Here is a 16,155-nt window from a genome sequence, read left to right as displayed (position 1 = left end):
GAACGTGCCGTTTTTGTTGAGCACTCAAAGCGGCCGCATAGGCGAGATGCGAGAGTGTCTCTCTGTCGCCCCCTTTCTGACCGACTGGGCAGTGCAGGATGACTAGAGCTCCGCGGTGATTAGCGCGCAGTCACTTTCATATGTTTGCACTCGTGTGGATGTGTGTGCGTGTGCAGAAGGAATCTGCACTGTTCACCTACTCTTATAAAGTTAACCTCATGTACACATGTGGTCTTTTTGTATAGAGTGTTTATTTTCATCTCTTAAATTAACTTTTCGTGGACTGCAAAATGACATTAAGATCAGACGGGGACCATGGTAAACATTATCGGCTAAGGATGGCCTGTCTTAATAAGGTAAGATGCTTTTTTTAGGTATAGGAAGGAAATGGTAATTATTTATTTATTTAGTTTGATTATTTATTGGTCATAATGCTTCACACTTCTGCTTTAACACTTCTGAACCTTATATTTGTAACTTTGCTATATTGCAAAATTACATGCTGATCTAAGTGAAGTGACCCTCCAACATGTATATAAAAAAAATCCTTAATGCAACAATATAATAAATCAGCGAAAAAACTGCATACTATATTCACAGAGAATATCTGAACCTTTGACTTTTCATACTGCACACAAGTGACCTCTTGATTTAGTAGTAGTAGAAGTAGTAGTTGTTTTGGTTTATTCTGAGCTTCTGAAAGAGATCTTGAATTCTTAAGGTTTACCATAAAAGCTTTCAGACTTAAAAGCCCATTAGCCTGGCATCATGTCACATCGGACAGCTTGCCTTAAGAGCTCCATGTCTTACACAAGTTCAAAGGCCATAATGATGTCATAGCACAAGTTATTTAAAAACTTTATTTGTTCTGTCAGATGGAGTTATGCAAAGTTTAATATCCCTATTTTTAAGCTAAGCATACCCTAAATTTGAAATAATTCTGAGGTGTATAGGTCATGACTGATTTTCACTTGAAAGAAAGCTGAATATGACTGAATATTTATAGCTACATGTGAACATTGTCTTCCATTGAACATCAATAGTTGTTGAGGCTGTACCTAATATACATTTTTCTAATTTCTTGAATGTCTCAGGTGGAGGCCATAGTGGTACAGATGCAGGACACAAAGAATGGAGTCAAAGCTTCAGAACAGAAGCTAAACATTACAACCATCCCCCATGCAATGGCTGGTGAGATTGTGTGGTAATGAAGTAGACGTCTTTTGATTTTGCGACTGGCTTATAGTGTGTATTATAGTCTATTCATTGTACTGCCATTAACTTCACAAATAACATAATATTTATTTTATTGTACTGGCCATCTATACAATTTGGAAAGGGTACTTTTACAAAGCTTTGTGCTCTTTATGTTATACTGTGCTGTACATTCTGAGAAAATACTGAAGCATAAAAGACTTTAGGTCGATATACAGAGACAAGCCTTGTGCTGTCACTGATCATAATTTGATGGTGCTTGCTACAGCAGCCTTCAATTGGATGAGATCTTTATACTTTAGGCTCTAAAGTTGCCCTTTAATCTTTGCAAGGATTGTTGATATCTAGTGAGTGCTGAATCTAGTGAGCAAGGAACTTTATCTACATCTTGCAAATAAACTTTTGCTTTTTGCTTTTTTTCGCTTTTGCCTCCTGACGGAACACTACCTGCTCTGCCCCGCTGCGAAGCCCCGCCAGGTACATAAAAAATGATCGTCCCCTTAGTGCCCCTCGCACGGAGCATGGACGTGTGGCTTTCACTTCCCAACCCATCGCGCTGGCTGGCCAGGACCATCCGACTCTGCTACATGATCCAGTTCGCCAGGCATTCGCGCCTATACCTCGGTGCACGGCGAAGACGCCAATACTCTACGTGCGGAGATTGCGACCCTTTTACTCAGACACGATAGAGCCTGTCCCTCCTTCCAAAATGAAGAAGGGTTTCTATGGCCCTTACTTCATCGTACCCAAGACAGGTGGCGGCTTATGACCGATCCTGGATTTACAAGTTTTCAACCGGGCCTTGCACAAACTCCGGTTCAATATGCTCACACAGAAACACATCCTAACACCCTCTGGCATCCGCGCCCAGACCTCTGGAACCTCCACGTCTAGCCCCTGGACGTGATGCGGAAGATCAAAGTGGTCTACCACCTGCTGTTGTACACACTATCAACAAAGCCAGAGCTCTCTCTACCAGGCAACTTTACGCCCTGAAGTGGCGCTTGTTTGTGAATTGGTGTTCTTTCCAATCTGAAGACCCACAGAGATGCGTAGTCGGGTCAGTGCTCTCGGTTCTGCAGGAGAGGCTGGAGGGGAGGCTGTCCCCCTCCACCTTGAAGGTTTATGTAGCCGCAATATTGGCTCACCACGACACAGTGGACGGTAAGATCTTAGGGAAGCACAACCTGATCATCAGGTTCCTTAGATGCATCCGGAGGCTGAACCCTCCTAGGCCACGCCTGTTCCCCTCATGGGATCTCTCCGTGGTCCTTTCAGGCCTTCAGAGACTCCCTTCGAGCCGCTAGAATCAGTCGAGCTCAGAGCCCTCTCCTTGAAGACGGCCCTCCTGATTGCGCTCGCTTCCATTAAGAGGGTTGGGGAACTGCAAGCGTTCTCTGTCAGTGACACTTGCCTGGAGTTCGGTCTGGCAGACACCCATGTCATCCTAAGACCTCGACCGGGCTATGTGCCCAAGGTTCCTACGACCCCCTTCAGGGACCAGGCAGTGTTCTGCTTGCACATAGCGCCCTTCCCCTCCACTGAGGTGATCACGTGCATTCTTTCTCCCAGGAGAGTCCACTAAACCCGCGCTCCCTTGATGTCCTTCCTTCCTTGCCCTCTGGTCGGGGAATTCCTCTGCTGAATTCGCGGGTACTACTACGGTAACCACTATGGGTACTAATTACTCTGTACTGGAATAGGTGCTCCACAGGGTTGGCCTTCATGGATTAATCCCCCTGTGTGTATTTTCCCCTACCGGCAGACCCGCGTCTCCCATGGGCAGTTGTCGCAACTCCTCCCTCTCAGTAGGTAGGATCTACCACCGTGCCACTTCCACATGTGGCCTGAAATCCCATGTGACGTATTTGCCACATTTAACCAGCCTGGGCAGGATGTGGTCTCCACGGGGTCTTTTCCCCCTGAAAAAAAAGGATCTGGAAAAGAACGCCTCCCTGATGCATGTAATAGCATTAAATGGCCCACACCGCTTTATGCGAGAAACATAGAGAGAGAAAAGCCGGGAACCTAAAAAGTTTATGACGTTATTTATGGGGCGTTGGGGAAGGGTACGTGCAGTCTGACGCAGCCTGCAGCTTTTGCACGCAACTGCCTGCCCACACTTGCATCAGCAGCTCACATACATGGTATGGCGTGATTGAATAAGTACCCCTAGGGTCGCTTCATTCAACAAAGCGTCAAGTGAGCGACAGACGGGGAACGTCTAGGTTACTGTTGTAACCTCCGTTCCCTGATGGAGTGAACGAGACGTTGTGACCCCCCGACCACGACGGCTGAACAGAGCCACTATAACGGCCGAACCGTATTCTCGGCTCCTCAGTGCAAATCCTGAATGAACAGATGCATGATTCCCTCCTTTTATACCCGTATGTCCGGGGGAAGGTCATGCAAATTCTGTCTGCCAATTTCTCATTGGCCTTTTCTCAAGTTCAAAGGTAACCGAGGCCTTCAAGAAAGTCCCCTAGTGTCGCTTCATTCAACACAATGTCTCGTTCCTTCCATCAGGGAACAGGGGTTACTGCAGTAATCTAGACGTTCGTCATGCTTATTTCGCGGTGATGATAACCAAATAAATGGACATAAAACATTAATTTGCGTTGAAATTATGTGAGAAGTAATAGATCGCTGAACAGCTGAAATCAACCTTTGGTTTGCGTCAGAGTTCTCATGGTGTTTATTTTGTGATAATGACCATCTGACTGCCATTATTCATCTTATTACAAGACTACTTGCAAAATAAATAAATAAATAAATGGACATAAAACATTGATTTGAGTTTAAATTGTTTTATTAGCTTAAAAGATCGTACTGTCATCCAAAAAGCATGAAAGATGAGAAGCGGTCTAATATGTCTTTATCCCCTGATATGCGGTTGTTACTCCTAGATATCAGAGCGCTAGATGGTGCCATTGACCAATTAAAATCAAGTATTCCAGAGTGCAGTGTAATAACTAATATTAACATACAGATCCATTCGAAAGTGTTAACAACTTAATTTTCAGATATCTAATCATTTAAAAGAGCTTGCTGTTTATAAAGCAGTAAAGTGCATTTCCAATAATGTTTCACAACAATTTATTATTGGGAAATGCATTAAATGCTTAATCATTGTTTCCCCAAATGTTTTATTTTAAAGCCTGTCATTATGTTAATTGTCATGTTCACAGTACACTTGTTTTTCCATGTTCTCTTTACATCTTCATTTCCTTTATCAAGGTGTCGTAACAGTTCCTGCTTGTCTCATAGGTCAGGACATTCTTGCATGGGTTGCCAACCACATGAAGACAATTAATGAAGGTAAGTGTGAAAATGCATTGATTTGATTAATTAATGATTAATGAGTTGATATACATTTCTCTGTATAATAATGCACTTTTATTCCCTATGCCAGAGGCTCAAGCATTTGGCACAATGTTAGTGGCATATGGGTAAATCTACCCTCTATAGGACCACAAAAAGCTTGTCCTCAAATGAGATGGAAGTTTGTACCGCTTTCAGGTATTTGTGTCATGTGAACCATGTAATAGTTCTAACAAGTTATTTTCTGACCAGAGAACCTATGATTTTCGAAACGGTTTAAAAGTGGTTCAAAGTAACCTGGTGACTTCTCCTCTATTCATAGACCCCTTATTTCTGGCCTGTGCAGAAATGGAAGGTTGAAGACACATATTATGGTTTGTGATCTAAAATACTATTTTCAAAGCAGGGTCAGGGGTCTTACATTTACATATTTAAAGAGACACTATTATGTCACAATCACTTCATGAAAATAAAAAATATGAATTCTTCCTCACTGAAGCAATTTATCTGGCAAAAATAAACATATGAAAAAAGGGAGTGCTTGATGCCCATGAACAGGTATGCAAAAATATACATATATTTGATTACTTCTGCTACTGATCATATTTAGTTATCCTTTGGAAGACAATACAATGTCATTATACCATAATGTTGTTTAATTATAACAGGAAGAATACAACAAATTTCACAAATGGATGAACCACAAATGGGATTTTATTGTAATGCAAGCTAAAGAGTGAGTATCTATAGTCTCTACTGCCATGTAAAACTAAATTACATAGTTACTATTTCAGTCTTTTCAGTGTCAGTCAGATAAGTTTGTATTATGAGGCTGCTCCTATTAAATCCATGACTGAATTCATCATAACTCTAAAGCACCTTGAGGTCTGACTTATGAGAATGGAGATAATAATACATCAAGTACCTACAGTATATTACATAATTGTGTTTTTTCTTTGTGCTTGGAAGTGCTGGGAAGGAGCGTAAGAAACCAGACAGAGTGGTGTTTGACTGTCAGGAGAGGGCCTACTGGATAGTCCAAAGGCATCCAGTAAGTGTTTGGCAGAAGTTACCTTTATTTTCTGGTGGCAGTTGTTCTACAGTATGTGTTGCTTTTAATTGGCAATGCTTTGAAGGCACCATCAGGCGTATAAAATCAACAGCATGCTGCACAGTCCTGAAAAAATTAGTTGAATATCTGTTGAGCAAGACTCAAACATCACCCGACCATCTCATAACTACATCATCCAGAGCATTGTTAAAGCTTGATGTCACTTGGTTTTATAATTAAGCATCGATCCCATTAATCACCAAGGCCAATTAATGAATAGTTCACCCAAAAATGTACATTTGCTCACCCTCATGTTGTTCCAATCCCCTATGACTTTCGGTATTCCATAAAACAGGAAAAGGAATTGCATAATGTTATCCTCTGTCAACATTCACTTGCAATTATAATTTTTTTTCCATACAATGAAAGTGAATGGTGACTAAAGATGATTTATACTTCTGAGTTGAACTTACGGCGTACGCTACGCTTGGCTACAGCAGTTACAGCGTAGCGTACGCCGTAGTCTGACGTGCACCTCTTCAAAAATGTAACTGCGCGTCGTATTGACACAGACCACAACATCTGTGATTGGTCCAATTTAACCTGAGACCGCCCCCCAGGGTGATCACAAGGACATCTGAGGTAGTGTTGGATAAAACAAGGACATTTTATCCATTTACAAGTTTATATTTAATATCTGTGCATTATATTGTATTGTATTTGGACTCAGGACCAGTAAAGCAATTGTCTCAATCTGGAGCATCTGCTGTTTTTTATTCTGTGTTTCATGAAGTTACAAACAAAATGTGACAAACAATATGTGTTTACAGCTTATAAACTGTAAAAGCTTTTTTCTCCAGGGTTTTACTTGATAATAATTTGAAATGTGAGTGAAATAATATGTTTTGTATTCTACTCACAAACTTTCCATTTGGCACGATGATTTGATTGTATGTTTGACAGTATGTGTAGAGTAAACATATTTCATAAGTTCTGTAAACTGAACACTTCTAATTTGTCAGCAAATTGAAAAGCATTGGTTAGTGTTGGTTATATTTCCTATAATGTAGAGTCTTTAAAACGAGGTGAGTAGTTATTCAATAATTTGACAATTTCTTTTTCAGCACGGAATGTCAAATGTGTGCCAAAATATTTATGTATTATTATTTAAGTGACTCAAGAGCAAGCATACAGTAATTTCCTAATCTTTTTCTGCCTATAATAAAGGCAACATGTACAATAAATAACATGTACCTAAATTTCAACATGTTCACATACATACTTTGAACAAATTTTTGATGCTACAATAATTTAATAAATACTTTTGAATCCAGAAATTACACTGCTTGTGTTGCTTTTGTTTATTTATGAAACACATAGTTAGCATTTTGGCTGTGTACTCACAGAACGCAGACACACCAATGCAGAACTATAAATGCAAACCAAAGTGTTTTGCACTACGTGGAGCCTATGCCAAAGGTTCAACGCAGAAGTATAACTTGGCCTTAAAGCTAACATTGTGCCTAAAATCTTTTTTTATGTTCCATGAAAGAAAGTCATACGGGTTTGGAACAAAATGAGAGTGAGTAAATGATGACATAATATTTGGGTGAATTAGCCCTTTAAGGAGTTCATTGCTGTCACATTTTACAATGAGAGGTACCTGTGGATAAGTCACAGGAGTTAAGGTGAAGTGTAGGCAGGACTACTGAATGCACTATGGTTTGAATGGCTCTAACTATTGAGCCGATTAGCCGTGTGTCTGTCTCAGTCCTGGGATGGCTGCAAATTCTCTCATAATCGTCTTTGCTTTATAAGAGGATTTCTGCATTTTTATTTTATTTGCAGTGTTAAGATAAAGCTAATAATTTAAATCCTGTGTGTAATGACCACACAGATATTTTTTAAACAAGAAATTCATATTTCAGTTAATAATCTCCAACAAACCCTAAGCTTTATCAGTTGGGTTGGACAGCCATTAAATTAATTATTGCATCAAATACTTCATTACATTAAGACTGTGGCTTTATATACATGCTTGTGTTTGTTTGTGTATGGCAGGATAGCGTTTAGATATTGCTTGTGTTTGGCTCGTGTTATGGTTAGTTATCAGGAGCATCTGGTTTGTGATAATATGTAACAGGATGCTATTGCCTTTTTCACAAAAAAACTACAATTACTTCAGAAAGGATTGTAAGTGTCATTGCTTCTTTACAAACATTTAGAGAACTACTCGATTAATCTTTTTTTTTATATATATATAACATTTATTCTTTAATGTTCAAGGGTCAAGTCTTCAGTGTCTCTTGGAGTGTAAGTCAACAAAATGCCTATTTAAAGGCCTACTTAACTTAAATTGGCCAGGCCAAAAAAAGGAATATAGGTTCAATACAAGTTAAGCTCAATCGACAGCATTTGTAGCATAACATTGATTACCACGAAAATTATTTAGACCTGTCCATCCTTTTCTTTGAAAAAAGCAAAAATCAAGGTTACAGTGAAGCACTTACAATGGAAGTGAATGGGCCATTTTTGGAGGATTTAAAGGCAGAAATTTTAAGCTTATAATTTTATAAAAGCACCCATGTATTATTTGAGCTTTATATAGTCATTTTTACGGTTGTTGGGTTCACTGTGATACATCGTCATGGCAATAAAGTTGTAAAATTGGGTAATCTTACACAGAAAAGTACGTAATTGTGGTAATAATTAGTAGTAATTGATTTGATCAATCGTGCTTATTGTTTACGTCTTTTGGCTATACTTTTGAGTAACAGTGAGTAATTAAATGTTTACGGACTGGCCCCATTCACTTCCTTTGTAAGAGCCTCACTCTAATCTTGATTTACAGGAGGAATGAGTCTAAATAATTGTTTTTGGTAATCAACATTACACCACAAATCCTGTTGATAGAGCTTAACTTGTAATAAACCCGGAATATTCCTTTAAACAGAATAGTTAAAAATAACTAAAAATATTACAAGAGCTAACATTATTAGATGACACAGAAACATTATTTACCACTTTGGCCCTTGAAATCATCTTTTCTTTTAAATACTGTATCTGTTCCTTTGTATTCAGCTTTGTCAAGTATATGACAACACACTTCAACCACGACCCGTTCCTGGTTCCCTGTCTCCCCAGCAACCTCTGGCAAACTGATGATCACACATACTGGGAACTGAACAGGCCAAAGTAAGACTACACTGACAGCTGAACTGCCCATGTATTGGGCAGATATTGATGCTTCCTCTCTAGATTACTTTGATACTTTGTTGTTTTTATTCACAGTGTTGAAGTTCCCACAAAGATGACAGTTGAGCGCTGGTCTTTTAGCTTCTTCGAGTTGCTTAGTGATCCTCGGGGCCGTGCAGATTTCAAGATCTTTCTTAAGAAGGAATTCAGTGGTTTGTGAATATTTATTTAATGGTTAAACTAACTCTGGTTATTAAATACATGAATATGTTTCTCATTGATTTTTTTCCATTTTAACTTAAGGTGAGTATGTGGCTTTCTGGGAAGCTGCTGAGGAATTGAAATGGGGCACAGCGGCTTCTATGTCAGAGAAAGCAGAGACTATTTTCAAGTGAGACATATTATTTATTTAATTAAAGGAGTTAATTTTACAATCCACTTTTTAGTAATCAGAAATATTCAGGTATTTTAAGAAAAACAGATCTGTACATGATACACAGATACATGTATTTTGCATGTGAGGCATTTATTTTACAGCTTTGGTTTATTATGTATTTACAGTCCAGTGGGCCTGTTTCAGTATGATTTTAAAAACACAGGATTGACCACTTACAGATTGTACATGCTCAGTCATTTGAACATATGGACTCTGGACATTTCTGATGTAGCTCAGCCTGAACTCTATATTTAGTTCCCTTTAGGATACCTTTTATTGCTACCTGAATTCACCATTACAAGGAAATACAGAAAAAGGCCATTTCACCTGAACCACACAATTTTACGTAAGTCTGTTTTTGTGTTAATCAATAACAGAGCTGTTTAGTTTCTAAAACATGGAAGACAATTCCATTTGTCAAGCACACAAACTGTTTCCATACTTGACCAATAATATGTAATAAAGTGAATAACTGTTGCAGTCCTTATGAAGCAGCTTGTTAGCAACTTATGTTTTTAAAGCACACAATGGCTTTCAAATTCATCTTTTAGGTGTGTCTGTATGTAATTAATGTTGTACAGCAAAACTGGAACATCTCTTCAAGTAATGTTAACAACAGACCTTATTTTTCTCATAAATCAGAAACCGCTGATCTAAAAAACCCATTAGAAAGTACAATTGGTTAGCCTTCCGGGTTGGCCTACAAATTGACATCATGACCAGGCCAAGATGGAATCTGCCGACTTTATTTTAGCGCATTTTCTGCACTGATTTTGTTGAGAAAAATATTGAATAAACAATCAGAATTTGTAGAAATGTTGTCAATGGCAGATGTTTTATTTCTGCAGAGTTCTGTGTATGCAGATTCTGTCTGAGCCTGGTCATGTCTGAACAGCTCTATATTAATTCAGTATATATTCTATACATCCTTTCCTGTTTTGCAACTGCTTTTTCTAAGACTTCACTGCAATTCCTCATTTATTTCAGATGGCACTGAAATCTCATTATAAAAATGTTAAGAATTAAGCAATTGCCGCTGGACAAGAAGAGTTTCTGAGTTATAAAAATGCTTTTTCCCCCTCCCAGTGATGCTCAGCTGGAGCACAATTCCAGGAACCGCAAGCCTGGCATCCACCCTATCATCATCTGGCAACAGGAACAGGAAGAGAAAGCTAAGGCAGCAGTTGCAGCTGGACCAATAGACATTAAAAAGTTGATGACCAGCAAACTAGATCGCAAATAGAAAGTAGGGGGCCTACTTTCAAACCATGCTGGAAAAGCTTTATAACAATTCTGTGTCCACCCTAACAATCTGACCAATAAAAAGAGACCCATAAAAGGGTTTAATGTTTTTTGGGTACTCTACATTTACCCAGTATAATAGAGCTACATTTACACTTTAAAATTCTTGCATGAAATTTGCTATGCACTGCAATTATATGTAAATGTAATTATGACAATGAGACAAAGAGAGAGTTGCATTGAAACATAAAATATTTACATTTGACAGCTGAATAGCTTATATACAAATTATATATTTTTGTAGTTTGCCACATTGGGCAACAAAATGTCATAAACCCATACCAGGTGGGAATTATACACATGGAAGACTGATGTCATAACTTCTTTTTCATATCACATTTATTTTTATATTCATTTAATTGGTAATAGCATCGTTTTGACATCAATTCAACACTTGCATTACTTTCAAGCAGTGTTCACCTGTATTTTGCAAGTGCGTACAATAGTCATGGTAAATGCTCTCTCATTCCTAAAGACTTGTGAATGCAGTACTGTATGTTCTACAGTATAACAATAAAAGGCAGTATGTTCTTTGTTTCACTGTTCTATGCCACTTATAACAATATCTACAGTGATAGGGAAGCTTCGTTGAATAGACAAACTACAAACTACTCATTATTCACAGAGTAACGATCAAATATATCTAACTACTATGAAGCCTTTAAGGAATAGTTCACCCAAAAATGAAAATTCTCTCATGCCATCTCAGATGTATATGACTTTCTTTCATCTGCTGAATACTAATTAAGATTTTAAGAAGAATATCTCAGCTGTGTTGGTCCATACAATGCAAGTGAATGGGCGCCAAAATGTTGAAGCTCCAGTGGTTAAATCCATGTCTTCTGAATAAATATGATAGGTGTGGGTGATAAATAGATCAATATGTAAGTCCTTTTTTTACTACAAATTCTCCCTAAGTAAGGATTGAACATACCACGAGGGCTGCAGAAAATTTGAGTCATTTACTTTTACAAATCATGAAATTTGAATGAATCAAATACAGTTATATCCTCACTATTGAATAAAAAAAGATTGCATTTTATTTTGAGTTGCTGTGCAATATCACAAAACATTTCCATACTACACTCATATATTCATTATTTATTACTACGACTGTCAATCGATTACATTTTTTAATCAAATTAATTACATGCTATGCAAATTAATTAATCTAATTATTGTAAATATCAATATTTGCTGAGAAAATGCAGTGCATATCCCCCTACTGGGCAGGGAGGAGAATTTCTTATAAACAATGACTTAGATATTGATCTCTTTCCCACCCAAACCTATCAAATCATGTCTGAACACATGGATTTAACCACTGGTGTCCTATGGCACTGAAAGATAATTCAATTCAATCCAGACTGAGATCTAAATCTTTGTACTAGTTATCTGACACCTGGCTAAATGATTGTGTAAGCATACGCGTATATGCATGTAGAGCGAAAAGTGTGTAGAGTGCTACACGATTATTCCCTAGTGCTAAACACGCTTTTATTCCTGCTCTCCACATGTTGCCTCTCTCCCCGCTATAGATGCGCCACAAAGCCTAATTTACTGTACGTAGTTGCAGGTGCTGTTTTAACAACAGTAGCGGAGACAATGCTCTAGATACTGGCATCTCTCACTTAAACACGCTGTAGAAAACTAAAATGAAGCAAAGAGAAAGTTCATCTGTCTGATATGTGATTAAGACAGTTCAGCAAAGTCAGGTTTGTGTCAGGGCAAGTTAATGTGCCGCCTTTACAGTTCAAGCAGCACATTTTTGTTCTAATTTTGTGAAAATGAATCAGAGATGTCATCATGGCATGGATGGCAAGGAAAGCCTATTTATACTTACAGTATATTAAGCAAACCGTATTTTAACGCTTCACTGTTGTTATATAAATTGTTTGTTAGTAGATTCTCACTTTAAGGAAGACATACAAATGGTCCATTCAGACTTTTACATTTTTATAAATTTTTCTCAGGGGACACCCCTGAACCCCCCCCCCCATACAGTGTCAAAAGGCCTCCTATGTCCCATACATATATATTCTGAATGTAAAATCTGGACTGCTGTCATTTAGTTTTAAAATGAACTGTTGATCTTATATTTTAATATTCATATCCAAGTGCACTCAACTGATGAAATCTTGATTAAATATGTTAATCTTTTGGTAGATCCCTCAGCTCAGACCCCACTACTTTGGTCTCTGGGCCCCCAATGTCCTCATCCCTGCCCAGATCTGAAGAGACTATTTTGACTGTCTTTTTTTTCTTTTACAAAGTACTATCGATGCCAATGTGGCAAGATATAAAAACAATTCAAAAATATATTTAAATAACTTAATTGCCATTTGACATGGTGTAAGCTATGCAATATTATCCAGAACTTTGCTGTGAAGGATACGTAGAGACTGGACCTCTTGGAACTTTAATTGTGTACCCCTGTCCTATAGATTACTTTTATGGTGCCTTTATGTAGATTTTGTAGCTTCAAAAATGTGGCACCCATTCACTTGCATTGTGAGGACCTGCAGAGCTGAGACATTCTTCTAAATATCTTCATTTGAGTTCTGCAGAAAAAAAGAAAGTCATACAGGTCTGGGATGGCCTTAGTAAATGATGAGAGAATTTTCCATCCATTTTTGGGTGAATTATCCATTTAAAGATGCAATATTTTTATTACTAAAATTACTATGCTTTACAAATGTACTGTGTATGTCCTGTCACTCTGAGTTTTGATCTGGCATTATCGTCCCTTGTCTGTGTTGTGTTTCATTGTCTGTCTTTGTGTGAGCGCACAGCTTCGGTTTTTATTTCCCTGCTGTATGCTCTTCGGTCTGTCTTGTTTTGTGTCTGGAGTATGGTGTCTGGATCCTGACTTGCCTCTGTGGTTCAGTTCCAGTTTGTTGAACTCTCGTACAGTCCTGTCGCCTGTTGCATGCATCACGTGCGATATACTCGGGTTTCCTTTAGTGTGAGAATGCGTGGGATCGCTTTGATTGGCCTTCTTATGCATACTCTCGTCTTTTTTGTTGGTTGGCATGGGTGTATATTGCCTTGGCGATGTGCACTAATGCCATTTGGGTATTTTGTCTTGTAAGAGCACGTAGCTTTGTTTTGTTTCTGTATGTCATGTGTCTCTCTGTCTTAGTTCATTTGCCTCACCTGTCACGTTAACCCTTTGATTTCTCTCCCTATTTTAGTCTCCTCATGTGTGCTGTCCAGTGCCAGCTCGTCTTGTGATCTAGTCGGTCTTGTATGTGTTTTTTTTTTTGTCACATTCCTTGTCGGTCTTGTTCCCATACCTTGTTCCTGTTCAGTCCTGTCAGCTCTGTGCCCCGATTAACATCTGGATTACTTCCTCTGTTGTTTTTCCCCTACAGAGTAGTTTATGATACTTTTCCCCCTTGTGGGAGTTTTGGTTAGATTTTTGCCCATTTTGTTTGTATTAATAAATTCATTCATTTTAACTCTGCGTTTGGGTGCTGACATACACACATCATATATAAATATGTGTGTGTATGTGTGTATATATATATATATATATATATATATATATATATATATACACACACACACACACACACACACACACACACACACGCATACATACAGGGTTGGGAGGGTTACCTTTGAAATGTATTCCACTACAGATTACAGAATACGTGCTGTAAAATGTCATTTGTAATGTATTCTGTTAGATTACTCAAGATAGCCACTCCTTTGTTATCTTGGCTGTGTGCTTAGTGTAGTTGTCCTGTTGGAAGATGAATCTTCACCCCAGTCTGAGGTCCAGAGCACTCTGGAGCAGATTTTCATCAAGGATGTCTCTGTACATTGCTGCATTCATCTTTCCCTCGTCTCCCAGTTCCTGCCGCTGAAAAACACTTACCATTCAGGCCAAAGAGTTCAATCTTTGTGTCATCAGACCAGAGAATTTTGTATCTCATGGTCTGAGAGTCCTTCAGGTGCCTTTTGGCAAACTCCAGGAGGGCTGTCATGTGCCTTTTACTAAGGAGTGGCTTGCGTCTGGCCACTCTACCATACATGCCTGATTGGTGGAGTGCTGCAGAGATGGTTGTTCTTCTGGAAGGTTCTCCTCTCTCCACAGAGAAACCCTGGAGCTCTGTCAGAGTGACCATCAGGTTCTTGGTCACCTCCCTGACTAAGGCCCTTCTCCCCGATCGCTCAGTTTGGCTGGGCGGCCAGCTCTAGGAAGAGTCCTGGTGGTTCCAAACTTCTTCCATTTACGGATGGTGGAGGCCACTGTGCCTGTGTGTGTGCCTTTCCAAATCATGTCCAATCAACTGAATTTACCACAGGAGGACTCCAATCAAGTCGTAGAAACATCTCAAGGATGATCAGTGGAAACAGGATGCACCTGAGCTCAATTTTGAGTGTCATGGCAAAGGCTTATGTTTGATTTTTATTTTTAATAAATTGGCAAAGATTTCAAACAAACTTCTTTCACGTTGTCATTATGGGGTATTGTTTGTAGAATTTTGAGAAAATAATGAATTTAAACCATTTTGAAATAAGGCTGTAACATAACAAAATGTGGAAAAATTTAAGCGCTGTGAATACTTTCCGGATGCACTGTACTGTATATGTACGTACGTACAGCCGTGGCCAAAAGTATTGGCCGTGACATAAATGTTGTGTTTCGCACAAGTTTTCTGCTTCAGTTGTTGTGTTGTTGATTCACATTGTTTCTAGATTATTGTGCAGAGTAAAATGCAGAGAGAGATGCATTTTAAATAAATTGCATTTTTTGTTTTTTTACTTTAAATCACAAAAAAAAAAAACTAATTTCACTGTTTTTTGGCCCTGGCACAAAATGACCAGCTAACATAATTTCACTAATCATGTCAGCAGCACCTGGGAAAATGTGAATGAGTATTAGTCAGGTGAAATCACTCTATCATTCTGATTGGATTATAAGAGCAGACTGATTGCTATAAAAGGAGGGAAGTGCTTCCAATCATTGTGTTCTTGTTAGCAATGGTTACTTCTAAAGACGTGTAGCCATCATCGCTTTGCATCAAAATGGCCTCACATGCAAGGAAATTGCTGCAAAGAATATTGCACCTGAAAGAACCATTTACCGGATTATCAACAACTTCAAGGAGAGAGGTTCAACTTCAGTGGAGAAGGCTTCAGGACGTCCCAGAGTGTCTAGCAAGCACCAGGACCATCTCCTCCTGAGGAGTCCGTTACGGAATCGTGTCACCACCAGTGCAGAACTTGCTCATAATTGCAGCAGGTTGGTGTGAGTGCGTCTGCACGCACAGTGAGACGAAGACTTTTGGACAATGGCCTGGTGTCAAGAAGGGCAACAAAGAAGCAACTTCTCTCCAAGAAAAACATCAAGGACAGACTGAAATTCTGCAGGAAGTACAAGGATTGGACAGCAGAAGACTGGTGCAAAGATATCTGGTATTAAGACATCTGGAAAATCGATAGTCCGGAGAAGAAATGGTGAACGCTACCATGAGTTCTGTGTCGTGCCAACAGTGAAGCATCCTGAGACCATCCATGTGTGGGGCTGCTTTTCATCCAAGGGCACAATTCTGCCCAAAAACACTGCCATGAATAAAGAATGGTATCAAAACGTGCTACAAGAGCAACTACTCCCAACGATCCA

At 38.9% G+C, this 16,155-nt stretch overlaps 1 pseudogene; it reads left to right on the top strand.

Moving 5' to 3' along the window:
• The first annotated feature begins 136 nt into the window (after positions 1-136).
• Positions 137-11,034, top strand: LOC127648117 (regulator of G-protein signaling 9-like; annotated as a pseudogene).
• The last annotated feature ends 5,121 nt before the right edge of the window (positions 11,035-16,155 follow it).

Source organism: Xyrauchen texanus, chromosome 8, assembly GCF_025860055.1.
Source record: "Xyrauchen texanus isolate HMW12.3.18 chromosome 8, RBS_HiC_50CHRs, whole genome shotgun sequence".
Classification (NCBI taxonomy): Eukaryota; Metazoa; Chordata; class Actinopteri; order Cypriniformes; family Catostomidae; genus Xyrauchen; species Xyrauchen texanus.
The sequence above is the reverse complement of the archived record's forward strand: the minus strand, read 5'-3'. Positions and strand labels throughout refer to the sequence as shown.